The 18,406-nt window shown below is 52.2% G+C and overlaps 1 long non-coding RNA gene across 1 annotated transcript; it reads right to left on the bottom strand.

Annotated features, from left to right (window-relative positions):
* Nucleotides 1-3,752: 3,752 nt before the first annotated feature.
* LOC123386778 lies at nt 3,753-17,930 on the bottom strand. The gene is made up of 3 exons (XR_006601203.1): nt 17,871-17,930; nt 16,425-16,952; nt 3,753-3,901 (listed from the first exon to the last, which is right to left on the bottom strand). It is a non-coding gene; the product is annotated as an uncharacterized LOC123386778 (long non-coding RNA).
* Between the last annotated feature and the right edge of the window lie 476 nt (nt 17,931-18,406).

Below are 18,406 nucleotides of genomic sequence, written 5' to 3'. Positions count from 1 at the left end.
AAAACTTCTAGTTGGACAATGAAGGCAAAATAAAGGCATTTTCAGATATAAAGTAACTCAGGGTGATTTGTTATCAGTTGACCTTACAACAGAACATTGTAAAAAAACAAATCTGCTTCCATCAGAAGTAAAAACACGTCCAGAAGACACTGGGAGATACCGGAAGGTAGGGTGAGGACCAGACTCGGAAATCTGCAGATAAACCCAAACAGAAAAGGCACCAAGAGGACCCAACTCGGGAGGCTTTAACAATACGTAACATTTAAAAATTGTTAACATGGACCAAACGGCACTCAAGTAGAGAAGAGAATTCTGGGAGCTAATGTATTTCAAGACTCTGTGTGACAGGAGGGCAAATATGTGACCTCTGTTGTGCCTCGCCAGATACACATGTAACGGTTTCTAGGGTAACAACCAAAACAGATCAATAAGAGTGCAATACCTCTGAAGTAGCAGCGGGAAAAGTGGACTGAATAAAACCAATGCAATCGATACGTTGGGAGGGAAACAGAGAAGGGAGGAGAAGCAGAAAGGGAAAAAAAATGGAAAAGAACCAAGATCAATGAGAAATCACAATAAATATAAACAGTCCAAGCTCATTATCTAGAAGACAAAGATGGCTGAACTGGATTTTAAATAATGGATCAATACCCAATGTACTGTGTACCAGAAACCTTGTAAACCTTCAGAATGCAGAAAAGATCAGAGAAAAGGATGGGAAAGTATCAGCTAGATATTAATCAAAAGAAAACTGGAATACAGACTATGTATGTAGGTACACACATATATTACATGCATATATATGTATATTGTATACACATCTATATTACACATACACATATTACATGCGTCCATATATTACATACATATATTGCATGCATACATGCATGTATTAAATGCATGCACACATTATATGCATGCGTATATTCCTTGCAAGCATACATTACACGCATGTATAATACACACATATATTACATGCATGTGTATATTACAGATACATGTATTACATGCATGCATACATTACATGCATATGTATATTACATACATACATATATTACATGGGTATTATTCAAAAATTTAGAATTTAAGGCAAAATGTATAGAGATAACAGAGATCACTGTAAAATGACAAAAATTAAATGTGCCGGGCTATATAACAATTCTAAATAGGGATCAACCTAATGACCTGATTCCAATATTGACAGAAGTGTATTCTGTCAGAGAAGGAAATTCTGTTGTATCTAATGCAGCTGTTGCTAGATGAAACAGATAAAAACCAGTAAATATACGAAATATTTGGATAATACGACTGATGCGCTTGTTCTAACGTAAAAATGAAAACAACTGGAGAACACACACTACTGCCAGGCACACATGGAACATTCACAACAACGAGCAGGTGCCGGAGCAGAAGGCAGTCCTAGCAGGTTTCAGAGGTTTGCGATCGTACAGACCAAGCTTTCAGATAAAAACTCATTACGTTAGAAATAGCAAAAGCATTAGAGAGGCAATCTACATTTGAAAAAATAAAACCTACTGAAAGCACACTTGTAAATTACTCATGGACAAGAGGAAACGAGTATAATGGGCATTATAAACTTTAAAACACGAAATTTCAAGACTGGTGGGATGCAGCCAAATCAGTGCATGAAAGGAAATGCACAACCTCACTCGCTCGTGTTAGAAGAGAGGCTGGAGATTCATGGGACGAGCATCCATCTGAAGTTAGAAAAAAGACCACAGACGACATCAAAGAAAATAGGAGAAAGACAATAATTTTTGAGAAGACATGAAATTAATGAAGAGAAAGTAAACACACAGTAGACGAGATCCGCCAAGCTCAGGCGACACTCGTCAATGGCAGAACTGGAGTGAGAGGAAGCAAGGAGAGAACACAGCATGGCATGGGGATGTGAGTCGGGACACTGAGCAAGGTGGGGGCCGGCCGGGTGGGGGGAGCCCCTCTGTCCAGCAGGAAGAGGGACCTGCTCCCAACGTCTGATCTCAGTGACACTTCCTGGACAGCAGTCCTAGCAAGTGCCACACCTGCCTGTGCCCGTCCTTCCGTTTTTCTCAATGACACTTCTAATATAATTATGAGGCAATTATATAATATACAATTATAACACTTGTGATATAATTACAACCCTTCATTTCCTCACGTACTGGGTATGGAATCCTTGTCTGCCTCCCTCTAGGAGAACATAAGTGCCACGGGGCCGTGGTTATTACTGTCACCTCTGTTCATTGCCACATCTCCCAGACCTACAGCTAGACTTGGAGTCACCTAGAAGGTGCTCAGTACGGAGTCTGGGGTGAATGGATCAGCCATCAGCACGCAGAGACCAGAACGAGAGAACTGTGGGCCCAGGCGCGATGGGCGCTGTAGGGAGGAGGACACACACGTGGCCCACAACCACGGCACGGTGCTCACCTCTCCAGGAATTACGATGGTGAGCGACAGCCAGCCTCTTGAGAGCCACTTCACATCCACGGGGCACGACCACTCTGAGCGACCATTTGGCTCCGTCTGGTGGAGCTGAAGACTTGCGTGCTGGTGATTCCTGTTTCCTTTCCACTCACACGACCGTCTCTAGTCATCTGTGCCCTGCTCTGTGTGGCTGCTGGCAACGTCTATGCCTGCCAGGGTGTGTCCCCCTGGGGCTCCCTGCCCGAGGGACTCCAGCTGGGCTCAGCCAGTGGGGGTCCCGGCAGGAGGTCAGTGAGTAGAAGAGAGATGGGGTGCTGGTCCCCCTGTCTTCCTCCCCGCCTACATTGGCACCAAGCTTCGCCAGCTCCTACAGTGTCGAGTAGGAAAAACACCGTCCACACAGCACGCGTCCACCTGATACCTTCCCAAAGCATGCAGGACGACACCAAACATCATTTATATAGTAAAGAACCAACAAAGGGATGACTAACCCCTAATTCAAAATAATGGTTACCCCCACTACAGAGAAAGGAAGAGGGAGCAGGTGACAAATGACATCAGAACTCCCCGATCACCTATTCAAGTAGCATTTGTTTTCCATATACTCCTCACAGATTCCCTGTGTCTCTTGTATATATTTATTATTCAATTCAATAAAAACTAATCCTAATTCTAAGATGATAATCGAGGTTATTCCAGAACAAAAATTCTATGATTTAAATGGCCATCGTGCTGAAGTGAAAACAATACATGGGGTTACGTTTTGGTGGCAATTACAGATAGCAAACAGAAAACAAAATCCAGGTTAAAACGTTTCTTAATGATTATGTTCAGTACGGTAACAGTTACTAAGAAAATTAATCCAGTTGGTTGCAAATTTTTAAACAGTCTCATGAACGAGTATATATTTAAATACCCGATAAAAGTATTAAATCTTTTTATTTTTTATTCTTTTTATTATTATTTGAAAGAGAGAGAGAGAGCAAGCGAGCATGCACGAGTGGTGAAGAGGGGAAGAGGGAGGGGGAGAATCTCAAGCAGGTTCCATGCTCCTCGCAGAGCCCAGTGCAGGGCTTGATCCCAGGACACTGGGATTGTGAGTTGACCCAAAATCAAGCGTCAGATGCGCAACTGACTGAGCCACCTAGGCACACCTATTTTTCTTTCTTTCATTCTTTCTTTCTTTCTTTCTTTCTTTCTTTCTTTCTTTCTTTCTTTTCTTTTCTTTCTTTCTTTCTTTCTTTCTTTCTTTCTTTCATTCTTTTTTTTCTCTCCTTCCTTCTTTCCTTCCTTCCTCTTTTTTTCTTTCTTTCTTTCCCTTCCTTCCTTCTTCCTCTTCTTTCTTCTTTTCTTTCTTTCTTCCTTCCTGTTTCTTTTTCTTTTCTTCCTTCCTTCTTCTCTCTTTTCTTTCTTCCTAGAAAGGAAGAGTCCCCCTATTTCATGTCACGAAGTAGAAAATGTGACTCTGCACCTGAGGTCAGAAAGGAAAAAGGAAGAGAAGAATCATGTAGGAAACGAGGGAGGTGGGGGGCCCTGGGTCTTGCCCGCCTGACGGTGGAACTTCCCAGTGGAGCCCCGAAGGGTACGCAGGTGGGCAAGCTCGGACAGCGAGATCTAGAGCCGAGGAGCCGCAAGCGGACCCGGGGAAGCCTTGCCCGCGCAGCAAGTACAAATGGTTAGTATCTGGAGACGTTATGATTTCGGGGCTCAACTTGCAAAGACCAGGCGTGAAGAGCACGTGCGCCCAGGTTTGCACCCGGAGTCCATGGATTATGAGCCGTGTGTCCCGCACAAGTCTTATTTTCCTTCAACACACTGCATAAAACTCTCCGCTTCTGTTTCCTCCTGCAAGTGGGTGTGACCACGCCCCCGCCAAGCCGGTCCTGCCGGAACCTGAGAGCACGCATGTGCTGTACGACGTCTGGGGTGCAGTACGGGGTGGGCGTGACCACGCACCTGCCGAGGTTGTCTTCGGGATCTAGAGATCACGCGTGCGCCCTGGGGGCGAGATACGGGGTGCCACAAGTGTCTGCTGTTTTTGCAAAACCGTGGTGCTGGATGGATCAGCCGGAAGCCAGCTGTGCGGAGCCCCTGCGTGTCACCGAAGGTGTCTGGGTATTAGCGATAAGGCCCCTTAAGAATTCTGAGCAGCGCAACTGTGCATTCTAGACAGGTTCCCCTGCCCGGGACAGGGAGGGGACGAGGCACGTTTGCAGCCGGCAGTGGTGCAGACAAGGAAAGGCAGGGCAGGCAGACGATACCGGGGGGCCCAGCTGCACCGAGGGGCTGTGGGCGTCCAGCGTGGTTCGCGAAGGCAGACTCCCCGGTTTCAGATTCGGGAAATACCTAGAACTGCTCAAGTCCCTCTTGTTCCTCCGTCCTGGGTTCACTGGTGTCCCTCCCCAGAAGATACGTTGAAATCCTAAGCCCCCAGGACCTCCGAAGGTGACCTTATTTGGAAATAGGGCCTTTGCGATGCCTTTGCGATGTAACCACTGGGGACGGGGCCTGTTCCACAACAGGGGAGCTCTTAGCACAGCCCGCGTCCTGGGAGACCTGGAGGGGCACGCACAGGAGGAGACGGCCGCGGGACGGTGGCGGCGGAGACCCGTGGGCCCAGGAGCCGGCGAACGCCAGCGGCAGGGAGCGGCCAGGGAGGACCCTTCAACTCGGCTTCCAGAGGGAGCACGGCCTCTTGCCACCCGGGCCGCACAAGACCAAAACATGCTGCGCGCCCCACGTCACGGGCTTCCCCGTGTGAGAACCCGGGTCCTCGCCCACCTGCACGCTGTCCCAGCACAGATTCCCCCCATGCTCTCTAGTTCCCGCGCATCCCACCGGACGATGCACCCCACGAGGAGAGGCCAGAGGTCCTGGACGTCTCTGAAACCCCACAACTCTGCGCCAGGCAGAAGTGAACGAGTGAACCACGTGGATTCCAGCAGGAGCATCCCCTTGGCGCCCCCGCCCCGTGGCCTTCTACACTCCCCCGCGCTCCTCCAGGCCCTTCCCGAAATGCCCCTATCCCTGTCCAGAGCTCTGTCACTCGGCTTTAGATGAACAGGGCCCTCGGGCCTCGCTCTGCAATTTACCGGGAACTCGAGTGATTCAAAATGAGAAAGGAATTCGCCCAGCTACCCTGCTTGCCACGTTGACTGATTCTCCACGCTTCTCGACCAATTGAGGACTGCACTTTCGAGCCTCCTTGAGCAAGGACGCGCTGTGCCCCAGCCTTGCTCTGCCTCCCTGCCACCTCTAGGAGCGCCCCGTCCTCGCCACCGCCTGGCCTGGCGGGGGGACAGCCTCCCTGAGACGCTGCGTCTCCGCGTCGTAATGGCAAACCGCTCTGGCCAGTGGCTTCTGCCCGGCTGACAGTGTGCTCAGCCCCAGATCTTTCTCCGAACCCCCAGGAGCCGTTGTAGCTCCCTGTTTCTATTTAATTTTGAAGTGCAGTTCATGTCGAAATCTGTGTGCATATAAATGACTCCGTGCTGGTGCAGTCTGGCACTGTGGGTTGTGGGGTAATTTAGCAACATCTGGAAACGGCTCCCGGAGCTCCCAGTGCCCAGATCCTGCAGATGCAGAATTTCCCACTCACCAGGAGGAGAGGAGGGCCCCACGGCTGCTCCAACTTCCCTCTCTCTTCTCCCCCCTCCGTCCTCTGCCACTGCTGGGGACTTGGAGGTTCCAAGAGTGCGTGCCACCCACCTCCCTTGTGTTTCCGACCCAAGCAAGGGTCTCCCCGCAGCCCCCAGCAGGGCACACCTCCCACACTGTGGCAGGGAGTCCACCGCCCCGTTCCAGAAGCTTCCTTTCAGGGGAAGTCCACAATCCATCTTGAGATTTCCCTTTTCGGTCTTCCTGGACGTTCAGTGGCCCCAATAGAATTTCCGCAGCGATGGGCTGTCCTGCGTCAGCACTGTCCAGGACGAGAGCCACTTGCCATGCGTGGCCAGTGCATACCTGCAGTGTGGCAGCAACTGAGAAGCTGATTTTTTTTGTTTATTGTTTCCTTCTGATTCATTTAAATTCATGGCTTCTGTATTGGACAGTTGTAGCCCAGAGTGTTTCTGCTAGGAATCTGGGCCAAAAAGGGACAAATTGAGCTGAAGACTCCCTCCCTGCTCCAAAAATATATAAAGAATAAATCCCAACAAGGAAAAATATTTTGTAAGACAAACTCAAGACAGAAAACCCTCGCAGGCCACAACACAAAACGCAAGAGGAGAGTGTTAGCATGTGGCAAGGGTAGAGGGACCCATGTACACACGTGGCTCTGGGATGTCAAGGACACGTGAGGCGTGGCTGCTGAGGCGGAGCTCATGTCCCCATCTCCCCCCGGAACTGCTTTCTGGGTCTGCTGTGCTCACGCGAACCTTCCGGCGCCCACGCTCTCTCTCTAAGGACCTGGGACACCTTTCGTGTGAAATACCTATTGAGAGATTTTGTAAAGTTTATTATTTGTCTAGATTTTCCAATGCTACAATCCCAACCATTTTTTTAAATCTTTTGTGACGTCCTTTTGTTTTTAGTGATGCCCTCTTGTCATTCTATGAATTCGTCTCTTTATCCTTTGAATATTTTATGACCGTGCTTATGCGAAAGCCCTGTTGGGATGTTCTATCATTTCCAGTTCCTCAGGGGTGAATTCTCCCATGGTCACGGCCGGCTGCCCCTCACCGTGGTGGTTTTCTCTGTGCTCTGAACGTTGTCCAAGCAGCTTGTCCTCCATCGGTTCTCACCCTCTGTAGTTCTGTTAGGTTCCTGGAATCTGGATAGTATTTTAGGAGCGCATCACGGGTTCGCTGTTCCAGACTGTTTTGGTCTGGACTCGAAGCCACCATCGCAGGGTTTTGCACCTTGGTGCCGTGTGGATCCAGACTCCAGCACAGCACAGCCTGGCGCGGGGCCGTCACTCCTGGGACGCGAGTTTCCACCTAAGGCAGCTGTTCCCGGTCTTTCCGCCTGCGGGTTGTTGTATTTCCTCTCCTAAACCAGGAGATCCTCCGCTGCTCTAAGCTTTTTGTAGCGAGCCCAGGCTGGATCCCTTTTAAATACCAGATCCTGAAGCCTTCACTCCAGACCCAAAAGAGGCGTGAAAACCCCAGCTCCCCGGGCATCAGCGGCTGTTACATCCTCAGAATTTTTAAAAAGGGTGTTTTATTTATTAAATAAGTAAATAGCAACTATTTACTTATATTTTAGCACGTTTGTATGTGTTTGGACAAGAAAGGAGCTCCCTGCGTGCCTCATTTCCCTGCTTTTCCGGTTTACTTCTATGTGTTGCTATTATCTATTTACTTAACCGTGAGACTCAGAGGCCGAAACCACTTTCTCCTTGCTTACAAACCCGTAATTTGGGCACCGCCCGCCAGCGATGAGCCTTCGCTCTGTTGCGCGTGCTCAGACAGGGCAGCTTGGTAGAGGCTGGAGGGCGCACTTCCGAGGCGGCTCTGTGGCCCCACTGGTGAGTCTGTGCAGCAAGAGGCCTGGGCTCAGGGCCCCCCACGGGGCTGGCCGGGCTACCTCACAACCTGGCGCCTGGCGTAAAAGGCGACGCTTGCAGAGAGGAACGGAGGTTAGCAGGCTTCAAGGACTGCCTTATTCTCCCAGCGAGTGTCACAGAGCCTGTGCAGACTCGAGGGCAGGACGCGGACGCGTCTACAGATGGTTTTCGGCTGCCTTGGAACCCCCGTGGCCACAGTGGTAGAGACCTCTCACCTAAGATTTTTAGCACGCTTCTCACTAGAAACGTCTAGGCTTCTTCCACCTTCCTCTGGACTTAAATGACCTCTTTCCTTTGTTGAAATAAGATGTCCAGCGTGCCCAGGGAGAGAAACCACCACTCTACCTAAAGCCGCCCAACTCAAAGCAATTTGTCGGATGACCAGTCACCCGATTCCCAGCTCGCTTAAGCTACAACATCCTTCGTAACATTCCGTGCGTATCCGCAAGTCCTACCCCCATCTTCTCCCTTTGGTGGGGAGGGGAGCGTCCTTAGAGATACTTGAGGAACATTCTTTCACTTACCTTTCCAAAAGCACGTCCAAAAAGACGACTTCTGATAAATATGTATTAAACAAGAAGCATTTAAAGATGGTTGGACCTGTTTTGTATCCTTATAGGTGTCTTTTTAAATTAATCTTGAATTCTTAAAGAGCTCCTGAGTCATTAATTACAATTAGCTCAATCAATTGTTATGCCTCCTGAATCCCTGATCCACTCCCTGAAGTATAATCAATCTGCATAATGGATGCGTGTCACTGGGTCCTCCGGCAAACAAGTCAGGGGGTCCTTGGAGCATCAGGTGACCACCAGCCGCTGTTGCCAGGCGTGAACTGTGTCCCAGGGTCCGCCCTTAGGGACCCGAGCTTTTCACTGAACGTAAGTGATACCACCCAAAAGGGGTGCGTGGAGAGGGTTGGCTTTGTCGAGCCCAAGGGCTCACAGGCGGAGGCAGGTACACGGCCAAAGACTTAGCAAAACGAAAGTACGCCAATAAATAAATAAATAACTAAACCTGCATGAAACAGTTTAATGTTACCGAGTCAGTCATCGAGGGAACTGATCTTCTCACCGTCGGCAGACTGACCCAGCTGGGGACGCGAGACGTGGTCACGGTCAGAGTGCGAGCCGCCTGTGTGGCTGGCGCCTTTGTGCTTCCCAAGCAGGAGGTCTCTCGGCAGGGCTGACGGTGCGGGGGTCCCATGACCCGCCCCGCACTCCTCTGACCCAGGCTGCAGCCCCGCTCCGCCAGTCCCAAGTGACGGACCCACGCAGTCTCCTCCCCGAGTCTCGGTTTCCGCACCCGTCGCCCAGGCAAGAGCTGACCTCCTCGGAAGGACCGTCGGCAGAACTAAACGAGCCGACGCTCGTCAAAGGCTCAGCCCCGCGCCTGGCTGGACCGAGCTCTGCAGAAAGGCTCCGTGTTGTTTTCACTTCTAAGACCCATCTCCCTGAAACAGATTACAGTCTCACGATAGAGATAACAGGTGCAAGCTCTGTCCTGCCTTTTCCTCCTTCTATTTCCAAAGTCTGGAAACAGCAAACTGTGGGTATGCCTGAGACAATGGCCTTAGCAATGGGAACGGAGGCTATAAAAACCTCTGTTTTTCTTTCGATGATTATATTTTACCTGTTAGAACTTCCCTCTGCTGCTTTTTCTAACACTACCTGTCCCCTCTCTTTGCAATGTTCTACTAAGCTTGCTGAAAAGCCCAAGCATGCTTATTTGTAAATCCTCAGACTGTTCTATCATCGGTGGTTCTGGAATGCAAATTCGCTGCTGTGCTGTGTGTCCCCTGTATTTTTATTCTAAGTACGTCTTCCCTGAGAACTGTTTTCCGTGGGCGTCCTGAGCATCCCAGACGGTGGAGGTGCCCCTGCGCGGTGGTTTGGCATTCGTGTCTGGTGGACATGAGCGGCTTCTGCCCGCCCCGGACACGTTTTTCCCAGACCCAACCCAGACTTCCCAGCCCAGAGCTTCTGCGGTGGAAATATGGGCTCCATGCATCACCTGGTCGTCATTCCAAAATCAGGAACCCACAGCCTGGCACAGGGACCCACTTGGTTGATCCATTCACGGAAGTGACAGCCTTCCTCAGAGCCCGACGCCGTGGGAACTCTGTGCCAGCTGTCCCCACCGTCCTTGCAGGGTGGAACTCACATTCTCCGTTCTGACATCAATGTTTTCCCTGCTTTCAGGTTCTGCACAGATTTACGATTTTCGTTCTATTTTGTCCATCATTTCTGCATGGCTGAAGCAAAGGGAGGTGTCCCATGTCAATTCATTTTCCCTTATTGACTACAAGTCAGAAGAAATATATGCAGTGCATACGGCATGGTGACAGCACCAGCAGAAGCCGCGATGCCCGGTTAGATGCGCGCGTCATGATCACGGCTGCTCCTTTCCCGGAGGCCGGGGAGTGTGGTCCTCACAAGCATTCTGCAGGGGACGTGTTCTCACTTGCTTTCATAGATAAGAAATCGAGGTTCATTGAGTAAAACCGGAACTCGAAAGGCACATTTTGCTGCTTTTTTAAAAAGGAAAAACTGGGGTTGCTCTGTTCCGTGGAGAACAATGGAGAAGCTTCTGGAACCCAGCACCTGCAGGACGACCAGCGGTAGGGAGGTACAGTCCTCATGCTCAGGTCACGAAGTGCAGGATGGGGGCTAAGAAGGGAGAGAGCAGCAGGCGGAGATGAGAACAGGGCCATCACGTGGCCACACAGGCCTGGGGGAAAGCGGATGGTGACGTCCTGCCCAGAACCATCTCAGGCCGCTAGAAACCAAAGCCGGCGAAGGCTAACGGCTCGTCCTCGCCCGTGTAAAGAGGCGGCAGTGGGGAGGGTTATGGTGAGAGTCCCCCCCCCATTCATATGCTGAAATCCTAACCCGCAGGGGGACGGTATTAGGATGTGGGGGGCCTTTGGGGTAACTGGGTCAGGTGAGATGACAGTGGGCCCCCACCGTGGGATTAGTGACCTGTAAGGAGAGGAAGGGACTCTCGGCCACGTGAAGACACGGGGAAGACGGGCGTCTGCAAATCAGAGAGCCGGCCTCAGCTTCCAGCCTCCAGAGCTCTGGGCTACATGTCCGCGGCCCGAGCCTCCCGATCCACGCTGTTGGGACAGCAGCCCGAGCGACAACCGGGGACACCGTGGGGAGAGCAGTTCTGTGGAAGAAGGTGTCCATCCAGGGTCACAGATGAGAGGCCCACGGGGACACCGGTGACCCCCCGGCCAGCGCCCGTGGTCCCAGCGGGGAAGTGTCTCTGCCCGGCAGGAGCCGCCAGCTCACCTGTGGGACAGACGCACAGTGCGGTCGGGGCCCTGGCGGGCACACCGGGCACATGAGGCTGCAGTGAGCTAGAAGTCCCCTCAGACACCAGGGAATAGGGAAATGTCTGTGACGAGGGGGAGTGGCCGACTCCAGTCCGTCTCTACAGCGACAACAGTGTTAAAATCTGCTGTCTTCAGGCTATATTCGGAAACAAAGGGCCCCATGAGCAAGGCAGGGTGGGTAGAGAGGCCTGAGTCACCAGACAGTGTCTGTCCCCAGTGCCTCTGGGTCACCCACGCGCTGAAGGCTGAGTGGGAGCCAGAGTCACTTTGTGCCACAGGCTGTTTCCTCAGCCTCTCCAGAACCTTCCGGAAGCAGACAGGCCTGGAAACGGAGCGCCGGGCCCCCAAGGTGCCCTCCCAGATTGGGCTCACTCCATGCGCACTCTTCCCTGGTGCTGGAGATCAAAGCAGACAAACGTGTCTTTTAAAAACTCAAAGCAAAAATGAAAAAGTGCATTACCATCTGACACTTTCTCCTCTCTGGGGAGCAGCTACGCTTCCTCCGTGTCCCCAGATCACCCGCTAATGGAGCTCGCGGAGCTGGCTGGAGGCCGCCAGGAGTGAGGGGTGACCCCGCCGGGTGAAAGACAGCCTTTTCCGAGCCCCAGACTCCGTGGTGACCTTGTCCTTCGTGCTGGTGAGGCTACCACTAAGTGAACCGTGTTATCCAAAATCCCACTGGTCGGGAAACGAACTGGTCAGAAGAGCCCAGTGTCCTGTGCAGTCACTCGGGCGGGAAGGGGCGGAGGGACACGCTGGCCCCGGGTGGCGGCCACAGCCTGGCCTAGAGCAGGGTTCGCAGCTGGCACGCACCAGCCTGGGTGTCGGCACCAGATAGGGTGTCGGGTGGGACAGTCCCGGGCAGAACGGGCCGTGGGAGAATCGAGGGCAGGAAGCCGCCTGCTGTGTCAGCGACTGATCGAGCCCCTTTGCATCCCCCTGACACAGATGCTATAACCATCTTCGTCTCACGAAGGAGATTAGAGTGGTGACTGTCTGGCCCAAAGCCCACAGCAAGTGAGGGGACAGATGAGCTCCAATCTCACCTCTGTCTGCCCGCAGAGCCTGTGGCCTTAGCCATGACATCATAGCGGGTGGCCTGCCCGGCGTCCATGGAAGCCTGCCATCCAGGTCACGAGCCTCCCATCTCCGAAAGTCCGAGCCTTTCCCGGTTCTGGGCACCTGCCCTCGGCTCCCCCAGGGGACGGCGGTGAAGAGAGGCGAGCGGGCAGCCGGTGGTTCTTGTGGGACAGATGGTTGTGGAGACGCATTGGCCAAAGGTGGCTGAAGACGCGTGAGGGGAACACTGGACGCGGGTGCGGGTGCATCGCACAAAGCATGACATCGCAGCCACGCCTGCAGGTGCTTGGGTCTCAGGGTCCCTTTGTTGGGGAGGAAACAGGGCCAAGAACACAGAGTGCACCAGTCAGCACACAGCAGGGGTTTATGGGTAAGGGCGTGGTCACGGCTGGAGGGGAACGGGCTGTCCTTGGCAGGGCACACGGGGTCCCGCCGAGCTCCTGGGACGTCACCAGGGACGTGAGCGCTGGGAAGGCTCCCAGCTTCGAAGGCTCCGTGGGCCAACTTGATCCTGACCACTGGGGTGGACGGCCATTGTCCCCACAAGAACCAACGTTCTCTGTCAAAATCACAAGTGATGAATGGCAAGCAGCAGAGACATGTCAGTGTCACCTATAGCCACAGACATGACATTTGAGGGGCGTCTGGGGGCTCAGTCGGTTAAGCTTTCTTCTCTTGGTTTCAGCTCAGGTCATGATCTCGTGGCTTCGTGCATCCAAGCCCCACGTCGAAGTCCTCAGGTATCCTGGTTAGCCCTGCTGTGCCTCAGTTTACTGGGTTTGACCTCAGGGATCCTGGTTAGCCAAATGGTCCTTTTTCTCTTCTTTAGAAAGGAGACTATAATGGCACCTGCCCGGGGGTTGCTTTGCAAAGTTGGTGAGGAAATTTATGTAAGGCTCTCAGAACTGGCATGGCACCTGGGGGCTGTAAGGTAGGTGCTGTAATCGTGATGGCTGCCCTTTCCCCCAGACACACAGAGTGAAACAACCGAGCAAGCCAGGTCCCTTTCGCATGGAACTTCACCAGTCAGATCATCATGCAAACAGATGTCAAGTTGTAACAGAGACAGGGCTCTGGGAAGGAGGTCTGAGCGGGTGGCCATGTCAGGAAGGTAAAAAAGTGTTCCTAAGGAAGTAGCATTTGAGTGGAGCCCCAAGGAGTGGGGAGGAGTCCTGAGACCAAGAGGAAAGGGAATACAAGCAATATGTGCAAACGTCCTGTGGTCGGAGGCACCACAACCCACCAGGGAAAGCCATTGCTGCTGGAGAGGAGAGAGCACCGGGTGAGGTGGGGGGTGAGGCCAGAAGGAGGGATCGGGCTGCACCCAGCAGGGTCTGGAGGCCATGCAAGGAGGCTCTCCTTTATGCTGAGGGCCACAAAGAGACACTCAAGGTCTCCGGGACCACGGCTCCCAACCCCAGGAACGTGCCTGGACTCCCTTCTCCAGGTGGAAGACCTTAGGACAGCAATGTGCATCTTCCTTTCCCCCCACATCATCTCTTTCCCTGGCACTGAGGCTGAGAACTCGCAGGGAGCACTGAGGGCGGGCCCTGGCAGAAGCCATCAGACTGCGGCCCCGTGTGTCCCCACTCCAGCCCTCAGGCCCTGCGGGCCCAGCGTCACCGACCACTGCCCCTCCCCACCATCCAGAGCTAGGACGGAAGGCACTGCCGTGCGTGGACGAGACACAGGACCACATGAGTGTGAGGACCCCCTTCTCTAGTCGTGGGGAGATGCCCACGGGCCCTGAGTGGTCCCCACGGTCCCCCTGTCAGGAAGTATGCCCCTCCACCCTCCTCATTCACCAGGACAAAGCCCAGCCCTCTCCCGCCCCCCACCCCCACCCCCAGGGAGCTCCAGGGCCCCTCGGCACCTGGCAGCCTATCCTCGCTGGCGGAGGGTTCCTGAAGCAAAGACTGGTTCTGCAGGCTGGCTCCGAATGCCGTGGCCACCAAGGGCACTGGGGCAGCGGATGTGGCTTCTGCAGGGGGCCAGCTCGCGGGTCTGACCAAGAAAATGCAGACAAGCCTGGCTGTGCCCCCCCCACCCCGGCCGAGGCCTGCTTGGGAGTCCTGGGCCCTGAGGGCGGCATTCCACGGGCCATCTCCGCCCCCCCCCCCCGCCTCGATTCCGGGATCCCCAGATCCACGACAGTGTGGCTACGCGGCCCCGGGTGCCCCTCGAGAGGGCTCTGCTGGGTCATGACCAGGCCCTACAGTCAGGCTGCACGTGCACATAAGGCAACGTAAGGAAAGCCTTTGAGAAAAGATTCTAAACATTTATGGGACCTGGTGCCCCCGTGATTATGGTCTTCGTCAAGTTCACTCTCCATGAAAAGTTTTTCTTCTGCATGAATAATTGTTGTTTAATGTTATTGAATAAGAAACCACAGGAGCCCTTGATTTTCAGACTGTCTCTGCTTTGTGTTTCTCCTGGTTTCTGGGATCTCAGAGGCCACGAGATCTCAGGGCCACAGGACAAGGAAAGGCAGCCCCCCCACCGTGGCACCCTGGCCGCCAGGCACAGGCCATGCACCCGGTTCATCCTCCCCGGACCCGAGGAGGCTCAGAGGTTAAGTCATTGCCCAAGGCCACACGGCCCGGTCCGTGGAGACTTGGATGCAAAAGCGGGCTTCCCCTGAGCCAGCAGGAGCCCTTTCTGGGTGAAGAGGTGGCCCTGTGTGGAGGTGCTGGGTCCCACCATTCACATTCACGTTTCATCGGGAGGCACGCGCACTACAGACAGAATCGATGTTCTTAGCGGTCCCTGCATTCCTCGTCCCGTCAGCTGCACTGCTAAGGGCTTTGTCCGTGAAATCGAATCCCACTGCACTTATTTGCAGGAGATGAAAGGCACAGCCAGACCATGATGCGATTAATACCTTAATGCGCCCACAAGAGGCAGTTAAGCCGCCGACTACCAGCCAGGGGATGAGAGCCCCCCAGCCGGGCTCCAAGGGGTGGGGGTAGCTCTGCCCGAGGACGCCTGGAGCCCTCATCCCGGCTGAGCTCAGAGCAGATCCAGGGCTCAGAGCCTCAGGCTCCGGCTTGATGTCACAGGAGATATTTTGGACACCTAAATCCCAGCCACATCCCCACATCCCCAAAATAACCAACAGCAGCCACTTCGGGAAGTACTCAGTGCGCGGTTTCCAATGCAGCCGCCACCTTCTGAGGGCCAGCCCAAAGGGAAGAGGCTGTGGGACAGTTTGGGGGCCCAGTGAACCCGCGTTCACGTCCAGGTTCAGCTGCTTGCCCGGAAATCCCTGGCCGCTTTGAGCCCCGTTCTCCTCATCGGCCAAGTAAGGGCCCAGCACCACTTTACGGGGTTTGTAAAGAGACGATCAAATGAAATATTCAAGACCACGTTCAAGGCCTGGCCGCTTAAAGCTTCTGGCAAGAGCTGCTCTGTGTCAGGGGAGAGAGACTGGGCTCTCTGGGACATCACTTCATCTTGAAGACCAGCCCTGCCGGCTTCAGGAAGGACCTGCCAGCCCTGGACCAGACGCCCCTTTTCTCTCACGTGCCCCCTCCTGTCCACGGCGCCGACCCCAAGACCGGCTTCAGGCTTCAACTCCGGGCTCAGCTCTGTGGGCAATCTTCCTTGAACGCTCCCCGTCCCATGGGTACCAAGCCCCACCCACCCTGTAAGACCAGCCAGAGAATCCACTCCTGCCGAGGGAGTTGGGGTCCGTCCCCCACCCGGGCCTACCAGCCCTGCCTGACCCCAGTGTCACTGCCCAGCTCAGCCCCACCTGCTGCAGCCCTGAGACCCATCAGAGCCTCCCCGTGAGGCTCCACAGGAAGCCGTGTCTACCCTTCTCTTTGGTCCCCAGAATTACTGATGGGGAGCCCGGGACCCCGAGTCTTCCCAGCCCTGCCCTTGCTCAGTGCACAGGCTCGGGGGAACCCTTCTCCCCCGGCTATCACCCTGGCTGCACATTCACATCAACTGAGAAGCTCCAAGGAACCGGAAACCTCGTCCTGACCAGAACCAAATCGAAGTCCCTTGAATCTGGGGCTCTGAATGGACCCTCTGGTCACACGCGGGTTTACAACGTCACACACTCACCGTTTGGAAATGTCACTTCGCTGAGCCAGGCAGATCTTCCCCACGTCGACAGGTTTCAGGAAGTCACGTGTGTTAGTGTCGCCATTCACGTCACCAGGGACGTCTTCCAGCGCCCGCACACGGGCAAGCTCCTGGTAGCGGGTGCGAGTGTGACAAGAGTCTAACTTTCATCTGAAAGTTCCAAGTTTATCAATATGATTACAATTCGTATTGTCAGTTGTTTTCCTTGAAGTGATTTCATTTTTGAGAACGTGTCTGCCGAGCACCCAAGTTTCAATGAATCATAATTTGTCTGGCAGCTGTTCTTTCCAGGAAAGACGGTGCTCGGTGAAAACAGGGACCAGTCTGGCTCGCAAGCCAAGCACCGTTGTGTTCAGCGAGCAGTAAGAGCGTCCACGGTGCACACTTCCCGATGGGTCTCACGGAGTATTCACACGATGTGTACGCAAGGATCGAGACCACATTAAACGAGCAGTTTCTCCTGCCTCATGAAGGACGTTCTTGAGTGAAACGGACAGCTTCCTTTAACTGCACAGAACACAACAACTACAGTTGGAATTTAGGTACTACCAGGGTTCATTCAAGGGCATTGAGGTGTTTTTGTACTTTAACCCAAATGCAGGACCGCAAAGAATGCAAATAACACCTCAACGGGTGGACCCTATAGAAATGTTCTGGGGATGCCCGGGGGGTCTGCCGATGAGACTCAGGCTCGCTGCCGGAATCCAAAGATGGCTCAACATGTGAAAATCAATCAGTGTAATTCACATCATTAACCAAATAAAGGAAAAAAAAACCAAAACATGATCATCTCATCTCATACGATACAGAAAAATCTTTTGACAAAACTCAATGCCCTTTTCTAATAAAAAAAAAATTTCCAAAAATTAGAAACACAGGGAAATCACCTCCACTCAACATAATAAAAGCCGTATGTGAAAAACCCACAGCCAATTTTATACTCAATGGCGAAAGGCTAAGATGATTTACAAGGCAAGGATGCCCACGTCCAGAATACATTTCGCAAAGTACTAGAGGTTCTAGCCAGAGCAGCGAGGCAAGAAAACCTAAGTAAACGATAGTTAAATTGGAAAGGAAGAAATAAAATTTTCTGTCTGCAGATGATACAATCTCATGCGTAGAAAACCCTAAAGATCGCATACAAAGAACGCTTGGGACAAATAACTGAATTCAGTAAAGTAGCAGGACAGAAAGCCAACCCACAGAATTCAGTTGCATTTCTATACACTAACAATGAACAATCTAAAAAAGCAAATACAAAAACAATTCTATTTACAATAGCATCAAAAAGAGTAAAATATTTAGGGATTAATTTAACCATGGAGGTGAAAGACCGGTACAAACACAGCTGAAAAAATTAAAGGTGGCATAAAAAATGCCATGTTGATGGGTGAAACCAGTGAAGGGGGTTAAGAGCACACTTACCTTGATTAGCACTGAGTCATATACAGAATTGTTGAATCACTGTACTGTATACCTGAAACTAATATAACACTGTATGTGAGCTATATGGAATTAAAATGTTTTTTTAAACAGCAATAAATTCTAAAATAAAATAATTAAAAAGAAAAATATAAAAAGAAAAAATAAATTATCTTAACCCCCCCCCCAAATCGCCCCGTTCACAAATTGGAAGACTTATATTTTTAAGTTGTTAATACTCTCTAAAGCAACCACAGACTTGATGCGGTCCCTATCAAAATCCCAATGATGTTTGGCAGAAATAGAAAAACGCATCCTAAAATTCAAATGGAATCCCAAGGGGCAGACTCCAACCAACCAAAACAAACAAACAAACAAATTTTAAAAATGCACCCCCTAAGACAATAATATCCTTAGAAGAAAACATAGGGCAAAAGCTTCATGACATTGGATCTGACAATGATTTCTTGGATATGACCTCAAAAGCACAGAAAAAGAACTAGACCATGAAAATTCTAAAAGGGTGTCAAAAGACACCC

Source organism: Felis catus, chromosome B4 (genome assembly GCF_018350175.1).
Source record: "Felis catus isolate Fca126 chromosome B4, F.catus_Fca126_mat1.0, whole genome shotgun sequence".
Lineage (NCBI taxonomy): Eukaryota > Metazoa > Chordata > Mammalia > Carnivora > Felidae > Felis > Felis catus.
Note: the sequence above shows the minus strand (reverse complement) of the source record. Positions and strands in the feature narration are given on the sequence as shown.